This window comes from Aulonocara sp. 'chitande type north' Nkhata Bay, linkage group LG3 (assembly GCF_057382095.1).
Source record: "Aulonocara sp. 'chitande type north' Nkhata Bay isolate Kocher_YH1m ecotype deep benthic linkage group LG3, A_spYH_male_GT1.1, whole genome shotgun sequence".
Classification (NCBI taxonomy): Eukaryota; Metazoa; Chordata; class Actinopteri; order Cichliformes; family Cichlidae; genus Aulonocara; species Aulonocara sp. 'chitande type north' Nkhata Bay.
Window position 1 is genome coordinate 12,507,559 of NC_141346.1, and position 16,882 is coordinate 12,524,440.

General features: G+C 44.1%; 1 long non-coding RNA gene across 1 annotated transcript; it reads left to right on the plus strand.

Annotated features, from left to right (window-relative positions):
- Positions 1–1,035: 1,035 nt before the first annotated feature.
- On the plus strand, positions 1,036–2,444 carry LOC147334008 (uncharacterized). Its single transcript, XR_015128473.1, has 3 exons — positions 1,036–1,293; positions 1,369–1,454; positions 2,038–2,444. It is a non-coding gene; the product is annotated as an uncharacterized LOC147334008 (long non-coding RNA).
- The last annotated feature ends 14,438 nt before the right edge of the window (positions 2,445–16,882 follow it).

Sequence of the window (16,882 nt, forward strand, 5' to 3'; positions counted from 1 at the left end):
TGTAATCCGATAAAAAAAACGATCTCTCTACCCGTCGGCTTGCCGTGGCTGTCATGCGACCGACTATTGAAGTTAATAATACAACAGCTTCTTGCCATTTTTTGTGTTTCTTTTTATTGCTGTGTAACTGAGTTCAATTGAAAGCCTGCGTGCGCTAGTACCTCTTGCCACAAGTTCCCAGAATCCTTTGCGGTTTAACACTGAATGACGTCAAATTTTCAATCTTTATCCTGGTGGGCCGGTCTCTAGTCAAAATGCCCGGGCCAATTTTTTGTCCCAGTCCAGCCTTGATTGTGTGTGACGTCTTCTTTTGCGCAGGCAACATGAGCCTGCACACATTAATTTTGTGATAAGTGATATTATTGAAAATTCTCTGTGTGTAAGTACAGTTTAGTGCTGTCTGATCATCACTCTGATTGACTGCTGTAGAAGTGAACAGTGTTACTTTGACCTTTAACCTCGCTGCGCTGTGTTGTTTCCTCTCTTTCAGATCACGAAATCATCACAGCTGAGTCTGGACAGGACGTCACTCTGACATGTCAAGCTCAAGTTCACATCGTCATAGTTGTAGAGTGGAGCAGAACTGAAGAACAGAACTGGAAGATGAAGAACTTGTCCTTTTATATCAGCATGGATGACTTGTTCCAGATTACCAGCATCCATCTTTTGAGAACCAGGTGGATCTGAAGGACAGACAGATAGCTGATGGAGACGTGTCTTTGATTCTGAAGAATGTGAGACAAGATGATGCTGGAACATACGAGTGTCATGTCATCAAGAGAGCTGGAAAACCTTTGAAGCTCATCAGCGTCATCAGTCTGAAAGTTGGTTCTCTAAGTGAGTGAGGAGTGTTCAGTGTGTTTGAGATCTTCGGCTCTTTTAGCTGCGCTGCCTTATTGCTCCTAAATAGCTCTGTTTTCACAATCACTGAGATCCTTCTATTTTAGCCTAGCTGTGAATGATCTGTATTGGTAGTGTCCCGATTCGAAATATTGAGGCAAGTGTAGCCAGATGGGCTACTCGCCTTCCGTTGTTTTTCTTCTCTCATTCTCTCTCTCTCTCGCTCGCTCTACCACCCTCGCTCTCTTTCCACTGCACTCGCTCCTTGTATCAGGTGATCGGGTTAATTGGGAACCCACCTGCACATTGATTGCAGGGTGGCGCTAGCCTGTATAAAGCTAAGCCGATGTCTTGTTGGATTAATTCCTCCCGAGCTTCTGGTACGATACAGCAGTAAATGCTGGCGTACTGCGACGGACTGATCAGCAAGAGCCGATTATACGACAGCTACAGGTATGCTCTCGCTTAACCTTGGATTCCCTCCGAATACTGGAATTGGTGTTAATATCCTTTTCCGGCCTGTTGTAGCGCAGCAGTCTGTTTAATTCTGCCATTGCGGAGAGAGGTGTTCGTGGTATCTCCACCAATGAGAGTATAGTGCCTCCGGTCCTGGGGTAAGCTGTTAGAACTACTTTTATTAGCATTCATAGCTATAAGAGTTTAAGGTTACATTTATCTGTTTCAGGGTTCACTGCTGTACTCACCTCTCCATGGTAAATTGTCCAACCTAAATTGGAAGAGTGGACTGCCTTCTCAGTTGCTGTTGTGAACTCCTCCTTGGTGGAGTCTGCTGTCTTGTCTCGTTTTGTCTTATCTTGTTTTTATTAAGTAGGCTTACCTTTTTTTTGGGTTCGCCTGGTGTTCTATTTTACCCTGGACTGTTGCTCGTACCCACACTTCTATGATCGGGCTGAAGTGATTCTCTGCCCGAGTGTCGTGCTGGGACTCTAAATCGCCTGGGTGGCCGGTCTCAGCCGGTGGGGAGCCAGACCGGCCTACGCCTGAGAATAATTATTACCAGCACGAGTGGTAGTTTGACCCGTGGGGAATAAGCCTTTCCTCTGTGTGTGTGGGCGTGTGTGTGATTTCTTTTATTAAAGTTATTAAAGTGTGTTTTAGTCTTTTTATGATTTGTAGCGAGCCTGACGCTCAGTGTCCTTTTATTCTTTTAACATACTTTTCTGTGTTTTATTTCAGTGAAGGAGGACGAGCCAGTGGCCCTGGGACCTCAGGTGGTGGGTCGTTTTCACACTTTCTTTTGTACAGCACTGGGTGGTCTGCAGTGATTCTTTTGGTGTGATTTTCTTTTGGTTCCACGGCTGCTGGTAAGTCCAAGTTCCACGATTGTTTATTTTTACTGTAGGACACTGTCAATAATGACGCTACATCTTGACTTTTAATATTTTATTTATAAAATATTATTTATAATATTTTATTTATTTCTATAAATAAAACTGTTTTAATATTGGAAGCCAACCTGCCTCAGTGTGCATCCTTGAATCTGTGCGGTCTTCTTTTATTCCTTTTATTTATTTTTCTTAAATATATTTCCTGGGGGTGTAATTCCCCTAGGTGGCGTTGTCAAGTTTATTTATTTTGTTCATAACCCCGCCGACCACTTGGTCACACAAGGAACAAACCAACACTGGCCCAGAAGAGTTCAGTCAAATGATGATTTATTGAATACACGTGTGGGAAGATGTACACTGCAACTCATCAGCATAGATCTTCTCCAAACAACTCAATTCAGAATAGTTTTATTCATCTCAGGGTTCAGCCCCTTCTGCATCTGCAATGTACATAATTATGCTTACCGTATTTTCACAACCATAAGGCGCACTTAAAAGTCTTAGATTTTCTTCAAAAAGTACGGCGCGCCCTATAGCGCAGTGCGCCCTGTGTGTTGTAAGGAGGACGTAGTAGAGAACACCATGAGAACGCTAAAGGGTGAAGTGTGTGCGTTGACTTTATTGCACATACCTGTATAAAAGAACAGGTATGTGCGTTATGCAGGACATCGTTGTTTTAACAACCCTGAAAATGGCAAAGAGACACGCTTACGAAGCACAGTTTAAACTGAAGGCCATCAGCTACGCGGAGGAACATGGAAATCGAGCAGCGGCGAGAGAATTTAAGAATAATGAATCGATGGTTCGCAAGTGGAGGAAGCTGGAAAACAAGCTCCGACAGGTCAAGAAGACGCAGCTGACATAAGGCGATCATCGAGCAAAGAACGAGCGGGAGAAGCGTTTCGACGGTCACCATTTGGCTAAAAGCAGTTTCACTTTCACTTTTTATGAAACGGTGCCATTTTTCCATCCGGACCAGGACTACGGTAGCGCAGCAACTTCCACCGGATTATAAGGAAAAGCTGGCCATCTTCCGCTCCTACTGCAGCAAACACATCGGCGACAAACACATCCAGCGATGGATGACCGATGGAGACCACAGTTTCACCAAGAGTGGAAGGCAGCGCCGGGCGAGTTACGCCACAATTTGCCAATGGATTGTAGATGCTTGTGCTAACGTGGCTGCTGGCACTGTTGTTCGAGCTTTCGCAAAAGCCGGCATCATTTCCGAGGAGCCGCACGGCACGGAAAGTGACTCTGACAGTGAAGAAAGTGAACCTGGCATGTTTGATGGAGATTTAGCGCAGCTGTTCAATTCAGACACAGAGGATGAGGACTTCGATGGGTTTGATTGATGATAAAAATGTGAGTACCAAACTTTGTTTTGCTCCTGCTTTATTTTTAAATACGCACACTTGTATGCTTGTGTGTTGTTGATGATGACGATTACTGGTAATAAAAATGTGAGTGAGGTACCGAACTCAGGTTTGCTCCCGCTTTATTTTTTAAATACGCATACGGTACTTGTATGCGCCCTATGATCCAGTGCGCCTTATGTGTGTGTTAAATACAGTAATGGCACACATAACTGAGACTGCGCCTTTTAGCACAGTGCGTCTTATGGTCGTGAAAATACGGTAAGTTACAGTAAATCATCATGTGGCGGAGGTGTGGTCCGGCGCGCGGCTGCAGGGGAGGAGTGGTGCAGTGGGCTCAACGGGGCGGTGCTGGTAAGAACAGCTGATGGCGGTTTGGACTGATGGTGGTTTTCCTTCCCTTTATATAGTGAGGCGGAGAGGAGCGGAGGGAAAGGAAGCTGGGGAAACCGACCGCTGTCAAACGGTGTTCTGCTGTAATTCTGTGGACACTCACAATAAACGTGCATCTGATGATAACGACCTGTGTGTGGGTGTATCTGTGCCTAGCGTGTGTCACACATCACTTAAAAATAGCTAAAATAGACAGAGATGTTACTCTTTCCAGTACTTTCTTCCATACATGGTAATTAAATTCATTCTCCGAATAGCCCCTGGGGACTTTACACTTTCTTCACTCTTCTTCTGTCACTTTTTACTAGGCAAGCTCAACTGCAGGTAGAAGCTAAATGAATTCAAGGCCTTTGCTTACAAAGGTCTACATTTAAATCATATTTGTCTGTAAGCGTGAATGCTGTTTTAACCTTCCATTGCTCCAAATCACCTTACACAATAGATTGTGAAGACATCGCGCTTCACAAAGCTTGAAACCTTCAATAGACTGAGAATCAACTCTTATGAGCACAACTACTGATGTGACGTTCTGTATCGAGGCTTTGAAGCTTGTGTCGAGTAATGGAGGGGGCGTTTCCGTGATGCGCGTATCGAGGCTTGCTTCATTTATGGGAGGAGCTGAAAATGATGACGTCCAAAGCCTCGCTGCCCGGCTGTACCACGTGACTGGTTCATGAAGTGGTTCGAACTTTGCCGTGAGATATGACAGCGATATAAACCCCTCAGACTTCATTCAAAATGTAGGTGTTTGATGGAGAGTTGCAGTTAGTGAGAGTTTGGAGACCGTTTGGAGGTTTATGAGAGTGAGGAGAGACAGTCTGGAGAGAATGGAGCCAGCTAAGAAGAGGAGGATGTCCTCCCCTGTGTGGGAACATTTTGATCTTATTCCTCCCAACAAGGTATGTAAATTTCTACAGAAGATGTATTTTCATAATACTGATGGTGCAATACAATTTATGTTAAGCTGTCTGTACTTTTGTACAAGGTGAAGTGTTTGCTATGTGCCAGGGAGCTGGGATATAACAACAACACCTCATCCATGCTTAGGCACTACAGAGCTTTGCATGACAATAAGGGGAACACCGATTGTGGAGCAAGACCAGGTGAGCCATCAAATGCCATGATAATATAGCATGCTGTAATGTTACTAAATGATATAACAATATTATACAGCTGTTATAATTTACGTGTTTGATATTTATATTTGTGCTTTATCTTTATTGTCTTTCCTCAGGAGAACAATCTCAAATAGATGAAGACCTGGTTAGCATGGTGATTGAGGACTCCCAGCCATTTAGCATTGTGGAGGACAAAGGATTCAAAAGATTTGTTAAATCATTAAATCCTAGCTACGTTCTCCCCACTAAAGGTTATAAAAGCAGTGAAAATTTAGTTTTTACAGAATAAAATGTGAACAGGCAGGACTGAGGCTCAAAGCCTCAGTGTGTAGCTGTCCATACCTCAACGTTACAAAAGCACAACTACTGTCCACACCCCAACCACACCTCACCTCACAGTAAATGATCATTTCCATTTTAAGCATTTCCAAATAATCATTTTCCATACTGCCAGTATAAATATACACAGTATACTGCCATCACTACAATATACATGTTTTACACACTCCTTTTGTTGTTGACATTTACAGGCTGTGTGCAAAAGGCCACACTCTTCAAATTCATGCCAACTAATATTTTTACGTCCAGTAGATGTCCTACTAGAGCAAATGAAGCTTCATCTGCCCATCACTAGGCACAACATGCAAATGTGTGTATACAATGATTATGGCTGCACATGCAATAAAAATGTTAATCTGATGCCAGTAGCTGTGATAAACAGTTTAATGCAATTTAATGACAAAGTTATATTATTAATGTACTAAAATAATTCCTTTATTCCCACTGTTAGCAGTGTTTGATTTAGTGTTTTCATAAAAGTCTATTTCTTGTGTGTATATTAGTGCTCAGAAGAACAGACATGTGGTTTAAAGCCTAGACAAAAAAAAATCCCCCTCATCAACACTTTTTTGTTTGTCAGGGGACATTTGTTTTGTAATAATTGCTGTTCTATCCCCACAACCACAATTGCTAACCTATCCCCACATTGTGGGGATAGGTTAATTCGATAATTCAAATTACCACTAGGTGTGAATGTGCCAGTGAGCGTGAATGGTTGTCTGTCCCTGTGTGTTAGCCCTGCGACAGGCTGGCGACCTGTCCAGGTTGTACCCCGCCTTTCGCCCTATGACAGCTGGGATAGGCTCCAGCGCCCCCCGCGACCCTGAAAAGGATAAGCGGAAGCGAATGGATGGATGGATGGATAATTGCTGTTCTTTTGATATGATTTGCAGCAGGCCATAGTTTATTTAACACAGTGGATGGTGCAGCAGAGATACCTGACTCAAAACAGGACACTCTTTCAGGGCCAGTGAATGTCACCTCTCCTCCAGCTACAGGTAGATATGAGCAGCACTTAGATGAATTTTTTGATTTTGCTCTGACAAATATTAACATTTTAGAAATTCAATTTCCTGATCCATTTGTGATCTTTTCTATCACTTTTCCCAATGTACCTGCAATTAATTCCAGATCCTTGTCTCTGTGTCGCTCCGTGTACCTGGCCTGTACCACCACAGTCGCTGTCTTCACAGTTTCCGCCCTCCGTCTTTCTTTCACACAATGTTGTGATCATAGTCCTAGACCCTATCTTTGCATGTGATTAGTTACATTAAAATGAAGGCCTACAGAAGATGACATCAAGTCATTGTGAGCTGAGATTCTAGGTTTATCCAATTGTCACAAGAAGTCACCAGCAGGGACAGTACTTGTTGAGAGTCCGAATCAGAAGAAGATGTTTCGGACTCTGGAGGTGTGGAAAGTGACTGACCTTAGGTACCGACCAGAGGGCACGGGTCACACAGGTGGTGGGTGGGGTGCAAGGGGTCACCCATGATGACAGTGGTTTTCCTGAGAATGGAGGACATGGCAATGGCCTCCATGGGTGGCAGAGGGCAGCCAATGTTTTTCTTTTGTGGGGTTAATTACCCTCTGTGCAGCCTTTCTGTTCTCAGTTGTGGCCCCTGCGTACCTAATACCCAGGCAGTAGGAGAGTACGCTCTCCACTGAAGCACAGTAAAAGACTCGCAGCAGCTTCCGGTCTGGGTTATTCTTTCTCAGGACAAGGAGGAAATGCAGTTGCTGCTGGGCCTTCTTTACCAGCATGTTGGTGTTGTGGGCCCAGGTGAGATTGACAGAGATGTGGCTGCTGGACTCATGGACTGTTTGGGGCCAGTTGATGAGGAAATATTTAAATCAGGATCAGGTTTAAGGTGGTCCAGTTTGGTGGTAAAAATGTCTGGGATTATGGTGTTGAACGCTGAGATGTAGTCCACGAAGACCATCCTCACGTATCTTTTCCTGTGACGGCTATAGGTCTGTAGCCATGACCAGGGTGCTTGGAGGGGCTTTTTTTTTCCTGAGGGAGATGTAGGCAGGGAAGGAGCAGAGAGATTCTGTCAGATTGTCCTAGGTCATGGAGGGGTGTCAGTCTGTAGGCCTGCTTGATATCTTCACATGGTTCAGTGTCCTTACCCCTCTGGTAGGACATGTAACATATTGGTGGAATTTGGGGAGTACAATTTTCACACATGCCTTATTAAAGTCCCCAACAATGATATGGACACCCTGGTTGCTTTCTGCTCTGGTCGCACCTTTCCTTACAGGAGTATTTGGTGTGATCCTGATGGTATAATGTCCAGCTTGGTAAATCCACCTAGGCATTGGGGATGTTTGGATGGAGCCAAGATTCAGTTACAATTCAGTTTCAGTAGATAACACTCCCAGACAAAACAGTTACAGTAAATTTCTGATCAACTATAAAAATATTTTTGATGATGTTATTGTGTATTATGTTGTTTCTATGTGCTGTATTTTTAATAATAAGTTAAGCACTTTGTAATAGATTCTTGTCTAAAAAAAGTGCTATATTAATAAGTTTTAGTTACTTATTTACTTCACTCATCACCTACTTGACAGCTGACACCCTACATATCTTTCTTACCTTCAGGTCAGCCAGGAGGAACCAAATGGATGGATCTGTTGGAGGGATATGTCTGACTGATTGTCGTAGTAGTTTGTTTTGTTATTATTGTTGTTAATACAAGTATTACAGTTGTTGGTTGTGCTATTTCACTTCCTGTTTGTAGAAAGCAGCAACTTCCCAAGTCTGATGATACCTTTAACCCCTATTCCAGCTGCGAATTCACACATATAAGTGAATATAACAGCTTCTCTTGGCTCTCTGTGAAGGTGGTCGCACTTTTTCTCCTCTCCTCCTTCCCCTTATCTTCCCTGCTTAGCCTCTTGTGTCCTTGTCTTGTCTCGTGTGAATTACTTTTCCGTCGAACAGTCTCTCACTGTCGTTCTCTAAAACCTAAAAGAGAATTATGGATTTGATCAACTGGTGTCTGAATGCTATTGACACCCTTTTCTCAACGAGAAGTCTGGGCTCGGGAGAGCCCGAGTGCCCTGGAGGGACTTTCCCTGCCGAATACACGATGGATGGGTGGCAGACCTGGAGGATCTTGTGCCTGGCGGGACTGTCGAACGAGGACGCTGAAGATATCTACCTATTCGGAACCATGATAACAGCTTGCTTGGCCCTGACTTATCGGAGAAATAAGAGAGCGGAACCAGCTGTTCAAACCCCCCCAAGGCTGACCGCTGGAATTGAAGCGATGGGACAAGGCGCGACCTCTCACACCGAACGCAGCATGGTCAACACCTTGGAGATGCTTACAGCTGCTGTGAAGACTCAAACTAACACCATTGAGCATATGATGGGATACATCAGAGAGGGGCCTGCTCACAATGACACCCTTGAGTGAAAGTTGGATCACATCGCAGAACGGATCGCTGCAGTCGTGGGGTCTCAGAATCAAAAGAATGACAACACCACGGAACAGAAGTTTGATACCATCATGGGGAGGCTCGCGGCTCTCCAACGGGAGATCGAGAGACCAGTGTCAGAGTGCTAAATTCGGAGCTGCTCGCATAAAGGAGAAATCAACAATATTCAACATATGGACACCACGGCGCCAGCTGCTCAGGCCCAAGGCTGGAGCCCACCAAAACAGCTCCCTGATAACGACTGTGTGATGACTATTCTTCCCATCCCATGCAAGGCCACCTGGGTTGGCTGGCAGACTGTTTACTTAGCCTGATAGAGCGAAGGACACTGTCTCAGCTGGACTCTGGACACGCACACACATACACTTACACTGATAAGCACGCACTCATCCCCCTCCCTTTCCAAACGCCTTCGATGCTTGTTTCCTGTGGGGGAAGACGGCGGGTCTGCGTGCCACGCTGAAATGGTAGCGCTGTGTAGGACGACTGCTGTGTTCCTTCGGATTACCCCCCACCCCTCTATCCAACCCCTGTGGCTTGTCACGTGCTCTAATGTTGTGATGTGGACATTAATGTGCTCTCTGTGCAGAGGAGTTTTTTTATTCCTGTTCTCATGCTGTCCTCCCATAGGTGCCCAGCGTGAGAAGAGGTCTCTTTTTTTCCTCTTGTACTTTTCCCATTGTTGTGTAATTTTTTCAGTGTTTTCTCTGTAACGCTGCCGATCTCCGACTGTATTCCCATGTGATGTCTTTGTTGTGTGTGTAAGTCGGGGGGGGGGGGGTCCTATTCCTCTGCGGGGCAACCTGCATATGGCCAATAAAGCATTCATTCAATTCAATAAGTGCACAGGGAACCAGGTTTGCTCGAGCCCAGGTCCCTGACAGTACCCTGCATGCTGGACGCTGTGCCGTACATCGACATGCAGGACCCTCCGTTGTGCTGACTTCCTGCTCGGGCAGAGCAGGTCCCTCCGGCGTCATTGCAGCTGCAGACAATTGAACAGATGGTAATGGTGGTGTAGACAACGGGACCGGCGTACCAGGCTGTGAATTTACCGGCTGTCTGGGCCGGTGAGCAGCCTTGATTGGAGGGAGGAGGTGGAATTAATTAAGAAATGTGTAATACCCAAGGGGAAACCACAAAGCCACTTTCCCACAACGTGATGAACCTCTTCCCCGGGCATTTCCAGATAAATAAAATAGCTGCGGCTAAATAAATATTTACATGTAAACCAAATGAATGGCCTTTTTTATGTCTGTTTTTGTGATGTACCAAGATCTGAAAGTTTTATTTATTTATTTAAACAGTATTTATTTATTAAACAGTACATTTGCATAATGACTGAAACCAGCCCACTGAAGTAACAATGATCTGGGAGGTCAGTTCCTTGATCATTAATATACAAATTCTCATGACCATTTAGAACAACCACTGACCAAAGCACACTGATCAATGGCCATGAGTACCATTCACAGAGAGTTGAAAGACATTCCCCAACTCTCTGTGAATCGATGACACAAGGATCCAGGCCCACACAGACGGTGCGTAAATCATGGGAGGCCACATCACGGACAGGAACAGAGACACAGATGGACCGTTTAGACAGGAATAGAATAGGAATCTGTGGGAGGAAGTAGTATCCCCATCTACAAGACCACGCAAAGGAGGTATATGCTCTCTGCACTGGTATGTCATCCTTTAGGAGACACAGATGGGCCGTTTAGACAGGAATACGATAGGAATCCATGGGAGGAAGTTGTATCCACATCTACAAGACCGCACAAAGGAGGTATATGCTCTCTGCACTGGTATGTCATCCTTTAGGTTTATCACCATTTTCAGATCAGGATTACAACCAATATTGGTCCCATCCCACTCAAAGACCCTGCACTCATCAAACAACATTCTCTGGACAATCTCTTTTTGTTCCTCTTCCAAATGATCAAGATTCACTGGCGGATACCACGACATTGGGAGAGGTCCGGCTGACTCCACCATTATCTTGCGAACTGTTATTGCAGGTGGGCACTCGTTTGAGGCCTCAACCTCCACAATACGTTCAACTGGCTGTAAGGTGCCCAGGGCCATCTTGCTTGTCAAGGTCATATCATGTTTGGTGTCATTACTTAGAGCAGGGGTGCCCAATCCCGGTCCTCGAGAGCTACCGTCCTGCAGCTTTTAGATGCATCCTTGTTCCCACACACCTGAATCAAATGGTTTGATCTCTTCAGCATGCCATCATGTTTGGCAAAGGCCTGATAACAAGCCATTCATTTGATTCAGGTGTGTGGGAACAAGGATGCATCTAAAAGCTGCAGGGCGGTAGCTCTCGAGGACCGGGATTGGGCACCCTGACTTAGAGCAATGGTGATGTATGGGTTAGCTGGATTCTGTATTTCAACTAACCCCGTCAAGACATAGAACCGCTTTAGGGCCTGGTTGCCCAAATCATCCTCAAACAGCACTAAACAATCAAGTGGATTCATGGTTGATGGAACGGGGCACTTTAACCAGGTGACCTGTTCAGGAGGGATAATCACATCCCTTTCAACTGTTCTCAAGTACCCTTGTGTAATGTTTGGCTCTACTGTCTGAATGAAGCTTCAGACCACCTCACCATTCTCAGGGGGAAGACAGATGGCATTACACAGCAAGGTAACAAGAGTAGGTATCAACTGCTCTAGTTGCTCCTCAATGATCTGTTCCAAGACATTGAAACCGATCAATGGTTTGTCCACAGGCAAGGTACTGACGAGGACCGGAATACTGACGGAGAGGCTGGGGTCTTCACTCCCCGGTAAGTTGATCATGATGGGTACCCAGCCATCAAATGATATGGTTTCCCCGTTGACTGCGCAAACTTTCAACTCATCAATTTCCTTGATGATTTCAGATAGAGGTTGCATGACTAAGTCAGGCAAGTATCAGTCTTTCCAATGTTTACTTATGATGCAAACTTGAGCTCATGTGTCAAGTACTGCTTTCACTACTAAGCCATTCAAATTGCAATGTATGAGAGCTTTCTTACTGATTAGCTTAGCAACTGCCCCACGTTTAGTGTGGGGTGCCATAACACCAGATGTAGCGAGTGCCTCACCCTGCTGCTGGTTAACTACTTCTGATGTGACTGGCGAGGGGAGACTTGGTTTGCTACTGTTAAGGTTAGGTTGGGTCCCATATGAAGAGGACCCACTGCTTCAACCCTGTCACCCGGTAGAGAAACTGCTGTGGTGTCTCACTTTCATCTTTTCTGGCACACATTAATTCTTGAAAGAGTTCTGTACTATTTTTCTCTCTCAGGTGGGCATGGAGAAACCCCTTCAGTTCAAGTACAGTCAAATCGTCTTTATTGATTAACATATCTTTAAAAGTTCCAGGCCTTAATATCCTGAGCACTCCACGAACTATCTCTGCATCAGGGAAGCCTTCTCTGCGTCGACCTCTTGCTGACCCAGGCCCGCTGGACCCACCGTCTTAGCAACCATGGATCAGTCTCGGCTCCAACTTTCAGCTCGCATCAGCTCCCGTCCTGGTCCCAGATGTCATTTTTGGATCAGTCTCAACTGCAAGGTGTCGACAATCCTGGACGAGCCCCCAAGATTTGTTACGGGTCCCAAGGATGAAGACCATGATGACAAATATGTTACCTGTAAAAGCAGGTGAAGAGCAGAGTAAGGAAGACAGCATGTGTCTCTGTATTCCTCCAGATTGTGTCTGAGTCTGATTTATTTCACACAAACAAATGCTATATAAACACTACCATGAGCTTTCAATATATAATTCAGCAGGTTCCTCATTCACATCAATTACATTTACTTATTTCACATCCTCAGTGAAATATACTCTCTTTACTGGTTCATTTTCTCTAATTAACATCTTCTTTCATAACAGTTACTTTCCTTACTCATATCAATAAACACATCACATTGTCTTCTACAGTGTCTTACTGGCTAAACAGTTCAATAACAGTGTCAGTTTTGGCCAGCGGTCATAGGTTCTGTCCAATAATATGACGCAAGACTGGAGTAAAAGACATCCATGGATTGGCACTTTATTAATGAAGGAACATAATAGGAGCACAAGAACACTAACTATAACTAAACAAAATGGCTTCCTTTTGGGGTGGCTGTAGCTCAGGTGGCAGAGCAGGTCAGCCAGTAATCAGAAGGTTGGTGGTTCGATCCCAGGCTGCATGCCAAATATCCTTGGGCAAGATACTAACCCCATGTTTGCCTACTGGTGGTGGTCAGAGGGCCCGGTGGTGCCTGTGTCTGGCAGCCTCGCCTCTGTCAGTGCGCCCCAGGGCAGCTGTGGCTACAATGTAGCTTGCCATCGCCAGTGTGTGAATGTGTGTGTGAATGGGTGAATGACTGAATGTAGTGTAAAGCGCTTTGGGGTCCTATGGACTAGAAAAGCGCTATACAAATGCAGGCCATTTACCACTTTTATACTCTTCCGGAATAGCCCAAGTATGGGGGTTAACTAATCAAAATGAAAACATAACCCTCCACACACACAAACATGCAATTACATTAAAGCACATCACAAACATATACATATTTCCAACACGTACTATAAACAAACCAATAACATGAGCTTCACCCATTACTATATAAATTAAAACCCTCTTTATCCATACTCCCTAACCTGGCACACTGGTCTACTCCAAGAGCCCTTAAACAGGTGATTAAGCTGCTTTCACTCTTATGCTCCACATCCTGCAAGAAGCAACCAGGACAGGTGAGTACCTTATTTAGGTTACTCACAAATGATTAACTGTAAACAGCTTTAACCTTGGCTCTTCTCTGACACAGGTAGGATGGCCAGTCCCACTGTCTCTTCACCTTTACAAGCTGTCATTTTAGTTGTATGTCACATAAACCCAATAAAAGACTCCATAAGAACTAAAGTGTTTTTTCTTTATTACACTATTTTAAATTCCCAATCCAACAATTAATCACTAACAATACCAACCAGATAATGGAACCCCTGGTCTCCATTAAAAACAGCAAAACCGTCACCGGTTCTGACAGTAACCAGACAGAAAAGCAGCGCACATTTCGGTGCTTTATTTCAGTGCTTTTTTTTCCTGAGCTGTGATTCACTTTAGATTCTAGCCAATCATTTTATGTTTCCGAGGATAGTAGGCGGGTCCAGGTACGTACCTTCTTTTAGATCAGAGCTACAGATTAAAAATGCCCAAGGCGAAGCGGTCAAAAGTCTGGCTGTACTTCACAGCAAAAGATGCAAACTCAGCAGCCTGCTACAAGTGCTTTAATCAGATACTGCAATACTGTCAAAGGAGGTAACACCTCAAATCTGATGAAACGCCTGGTGACGCATAGCGTTTTTTTAAAAGCCGAGAAATGTGCCGTATTTGATAGCTTGCTGAGACCTCACACCGTGTACATCTACTGCAGGTGTGGTGCCTGTTATCGGACCCGGAATTAGCAACATCCCCCCAAAACACGAAGAGTAGAGTCCTGGCCCCTAGCCCTGCCAGTGTAGCAGAAATGATGACGGACGAAGATGGCAGCAGCAGCCGTTCTTCTCTGCGTGAGTAGCTTAATGTTGTTCATGTGTAATTCACGTTGAGTACGCTATCCATGTTATTACATTAATGCATGTAAGGTGAACTAGCAAACATCATCATAGCTACATGAGTATAATTCCCTGGAAGCACAGGCAGACGCAAGTGGTTTTCTGTCACTGGTTTATTTGAAGACTTCTCTCCAAAGCTACCGTGAAAACTATACAGCATTAACAAAATAAAACTCGGCGTAAGACACAGCACTAAAGATAACACTGTACAACAAACACGATTGTGAGGAGAAAGTTGTTGGAAGGCAAAGAAACTTACAACTCAGATATCTATTTTTTACATGCGCATGGGCGGTCACTGCTCAACCGATGTGACACAGAAAAACCGCCCAGGGCATTCAGAACATCCTTTATTTACATGTATACTTAAATCAAGTTTCCACAGCAGTAGGAGTGGCATGTATGGAACTGATAATTTTTCCTTAGAAGGAGAAAACCTTTCGCTTATCTGCTGAAAAAGGAGGTACCTTTGTATGTATAGAAATTCAGACATTCCCATAAAAGGAGAGAGAGAGAGAGAGAGAGAGAGAGAGAGAGAGCCAGCTTGTCTGTTAAAACAGGAGGTATGGTATCGTATGTCACCGCATTCCTCTACACATATGGCTTCAATCTCTCTTCCTGTGTTGGTTCCAATTCACAAGCTCTTCTTCCTTTAAATGAAGCTACAACTAAGCATAATCACAAAACTAAAAAATCTCTCATCAACGATAAATCAATAAATACCTCGTTGGCTGCATGCTGCAAAAAGGGAATTAGCTGCCGTTCTTCTGAGGTTTCCTTTAACCGTTTAACTGTGTGGTACCTCACAGGGGTACCACAACAACATCATCCAGGTAGAAAACAGCATATGCAATTTGAGGAAGCAGGTACCGCTCCATGAGGTGCTGAAAAATGGCCGAGGCTTCAAATAAGCCAAACGGAAGTGTGACGAATTGGTACGAACCATACAGAGTGGAGAAGGCCGTTTTTGTCTTTGGACTCTGCAGATAAGGGAATCTGCCAGTAAGCGTTGGTTAAATCCAGCATCATAAAATAAGACAAGCAGTGCTTAACCAGTCCAGGTCAACTCAGGCATTGGACAAGCATCAAACCATGAGACCTTGTTCACTTTCTGATAATCATCACCAATGTTCCCTCTAAACTGCGCGTGTGCTCAATTGCGCACTGCTGGCACGGTCTCTGTGCAGAAAAAATCCGTGTTGCACATAAAGTAAAATTCTAACCGGAATTGAAATTAAAGTGAATACGTTAACAATTCTGTTTTGCAGTGTTAGTCAGTAAGTGACTGGCTGCTCCAGTATGGGATTAGAACAATGGCACCTCATCCCATAGTCCAGCCAATCACGTGATTCAAATTCGTATATGCGCAGCTAATCAACGTCGTTGACAGGCTATGACAGCGTCCTTATGTGCCGAAACCGGTGTTTTAGCTAGCAAAGTGGCGTGGCTAATGTGGAGTGAAGCCACGTTAATGACAACGTGTACAACCATTGGAGATGTGAGCAGGACAGATGGAACAAGTGACGTAAAAAGAGTGGACTTTATACCAGGTTTCAAATTGTGTTGATAGGCCACATAAAAAACAGAGTTGTGATTAAAAAAAAATCCAGTGTTTGGTTTTCTTCCAGAATATTGTTGTTTACATTTACTGGGGGAAGAAATGGTAAAAACGTCATTTTATAAAGAAAACGTTATAAAGCACTCTCCGCCTGTGAGCAAAGACAAAACCAAAACACCCCACCCTTTCCCATTGGTCAAAAAATGTACCATGCCGACCAATCAAAACATGGCATTTGGTTGTTAAGAAACGGAAGTTGTTAAGAAGAGGAAAATTTAGGAGTGACGGCAGTGTTTTGAGATGTGAGAGATTTGCAACGTTTAGCGCAAATCTTGTATAGTTAGTGTGTAGTGTAGTCAATAGTTTTGTTGTGTGTGTCAGAACAATGAGGCGGCTGCTAAATGTTACAGGAGTGATACATCTCCTGTTGTCAGGCCTGCAGGTATCAGGCTTTTGATGTTCTCCTTTATCTCATAGTGGACAGAAATTATTTTTTGGAGAGGCACAAATAATTTGTGTGGCATCAGATTTGATGCAGAACACCTGATTGTTCTGTAAATAGTTTGAAATGTTTAAAAAAAATCCCTTAGCAGCATTTTTAGGTAAACAGCTGCAAAAATCTTTGTTGTTTGCAATACTCAGTAACTTTTTTGAAGAAGTAACTATATAATTAATTGCCCAGCATTGGTCTTTATATATTGTATTTTGCAGAGAGAGTTACAAAGTTTCAAAGTGGTGCTCCATGAGAGTCCTGTAGACGAGCAGCAGCACAATCCTGCATTGCAACTGCAAACCGCTGTTGCAATGCAGGAACATCTGCTTTATTGGAATGTGTGAGATGTTAACCACAATGACTCT